General features: G+C 31.1%; 1 long non-coding RNA gene across 1 annotated transcript; it reads left to right on the plus strand.

The window, feature by feature from the left end:
• The first annotated feature begins 1,041 nt into the window (after positions 1 to 1,041).
• Positions 1,042 to 1,986, plus strand: LOC134212876 (uncharacterized). The gene is made up of 3 exons (XR_009979369.1): positions 1,042 to 1,219; positions 1,359 to 1,471; positions 1,548 to 1,986. It is a non-coding gene; the product is annotated as an uncharacterized LOC134212876 (long non-coding RNA).
• The last annotated feature ends 474 nt before the right edge of the window (positions 1,987 to 2,460 follow it).

Raw genomic sequence — 2,460 nt, forward strand, 5'->3', positions numbered from 1 at the left:
TCAAATAGAAGTTCCCGAAATGTTTTAAAAATATTACCCACAGAATTTTGTTTTTAGATTATCAAATATCTAGTTGTTGGTTGTAGTTTGAACATGTTTGATGATTGTTTGTTGAACAGTTCTGAGCTATGGCTTATTTCAGCCATTTGATTCAGTTTCGACGGCTTTCACTAGATCATTTTCAAACATTTGGGCGTTACATTTTCATCAAAAGGTAATGTGATATATTAGGTTTTTCATTATAGTTGGTTACTACCCGGATAAAAATTTACAGTAACTTGTATGACATAACCCATTGAAATACAATAGATTGTATGGCAAACAATACAAACTATTGTATGCTTATTGTAAAATGTTCACGGTTGTAAAAGATCTGTATTGTACGTACATTAAAATAACAATATATTTAAATGTTTCCGATATATTCTATTATATTTTTATTGTTCGCTTATGTTTAGTATTGCTCATCCAAAAACTAAACAATTTTTAAAAGTATTCGGTTTGGATGATCTGGAAATCCGTCTAATGTTATTGAATTAATATAATTTTGGAATATTTCATGGATTTATTATATTGATGAAATAACAATTGAAAACAATAAAATTACAATAGCTTTGTTTGTTAAATAAATAAAAATGTTATACCGATTCTCAAGTATATATTTTTATATTGCAGGTCTTGTTGCAGGTCTAGAAATGTTTTGCAATAAAAATTTGATTTCAAAAAAATGACAGGGAACAAAAACTTTTGCTTATAATTTTACTCGGAGAATGGCTGGATTCATTTGAGCGTATACAGCTTTGTTTATAATTAGTGAAGAGATGAAAATAATGAAACTGTATGGTGCAGAAAGTGTTTTTTTCATTGCAGTTTCTGCTGCTGGGAAAGCGGTAGATCACTAGGGCTTCTGTACCGTGGTGAGTATCTAAAGTGTTGAAGCGCGTTAGAGCATCATTACTGGGCGCGAGTATTTTGATCACTCTCCCTGTACTGTCATTTTAGATTAGTCACTATTTTCGGTATTTTCGGTTAACATTTCGGTGGCTGCATTCCGTATCGGTGACGTTCGACGTTTGATAGTTCATCAAATAGTAGCGCTGTTATTTGGTCAATTTGGTCACCTGTCAGCTGCGCTACTGTTTTAGCAGCGCGTTTAGTAGCGACCGGTAAAGTGTCAAGTAATGATACTGCGCTGACAAACGGTTTATACTCACCACCGGTAATCGTAATGTTATACTAAAAAAGTTCAATGTACATAATGAACGCAGTGGTTCATCCCGAACAAAAAATAAATGAAAATTTTATCATCATAATATCTGATGACATGCTTGGTAACATGTATCCTTGTTCCTTTACAGAAATGAAGCTTATGATAAATAAAATACTGCTGCTTGCTGGTCACTGATTGAAGATCGTTCAGTGGCTACCATTGGCCAATCTCACCAACGGGATATAATAAGAACTGATGCAGGTATTTTTTTCTTTTCTTCTCGACGTATTTTTTTCTAATAAAACTGACATTCTTTTATAATTTACATTTTTCACAGGTTTATATCTATATGTATTGTCTATTAGGAACAAAGTTAGTACGCTTTTTAAACCGATGTTGGATTTTTCTCCAGATACAGGCAACCCACTTAACTTTGAAAGTAGTGCGCTGGATTCGTCTGAAGATATGCTAAACAACCGGAGGAAAATAAAATAATTTGTAAAACAATTAATTGTATTGTATTTTTATTGTAATATTGGAGTATAATGTATTCTAAATCCTGTTGTATTTCTATTGTAAAACAATAGAAACAGTAATTGAAAACATTTAAAACACAATGTTTTCTATTGTTTTGTCGCTCGAAATCATCCCATTGAAGAACCGTAAAATCAATTGTTTTGCTCCGAATTTTGTATGGAAAATTTTCGATTTTTTTATTGTAAAGATACATAACAACCCCCCTTTTTAATTGTAAAAGTCCCATTTACCATTCATTTTATCGTGGAAAACCATTGTTTCGCATGTGATTTTATTGTCAAAATTCCATTATATTCAATGGTAAAAATTATGTTTTAAATGGTGTTGTAACAATAAAATTTATGATATTTTAATGATATTTTTTATCCGGGTAGTCACTGACTGATATTAGCAGTAGTCGGCAATTAAAATCTATCAAGATATATCGCATTAAATGAAATTTACCTATATCATAAGTACATCAAAATAATTTTATAAGGAATGACTCATGCGATTGATGATTAAGTATTCGAACGAACTGACTTTTGTTTGATGGGAACATGACTCAAACGCTACTAGGGTATCTGTTCCCATATTAATAACAGCCCGTATATTAATCTCAACCGTCGATAAACCAAATAAAAAATCAATTTATTAACAATTTCTCACATCGTATGTACACAATAATGGATGGAACACATTCTTGAATGTTTGGAATATTATTCAAGATTTTG

The sequence above is a fragment of the Armigeres subalbatus genome, chromosome 1, assembly GCF_024139115.2.
Source record: "Armigeres subalbatus isolate Guangzhou_Male chromosome 1, GZ_Asu_2, whole genome shotgun sequence".
Taxonomy (NCBI): domain Eukaryota; kingdom Metazoa; phylum Arthropoda; class Insecta; order Diptera; family Culicidae; genus Armigeres; species Armigeres subalbatus.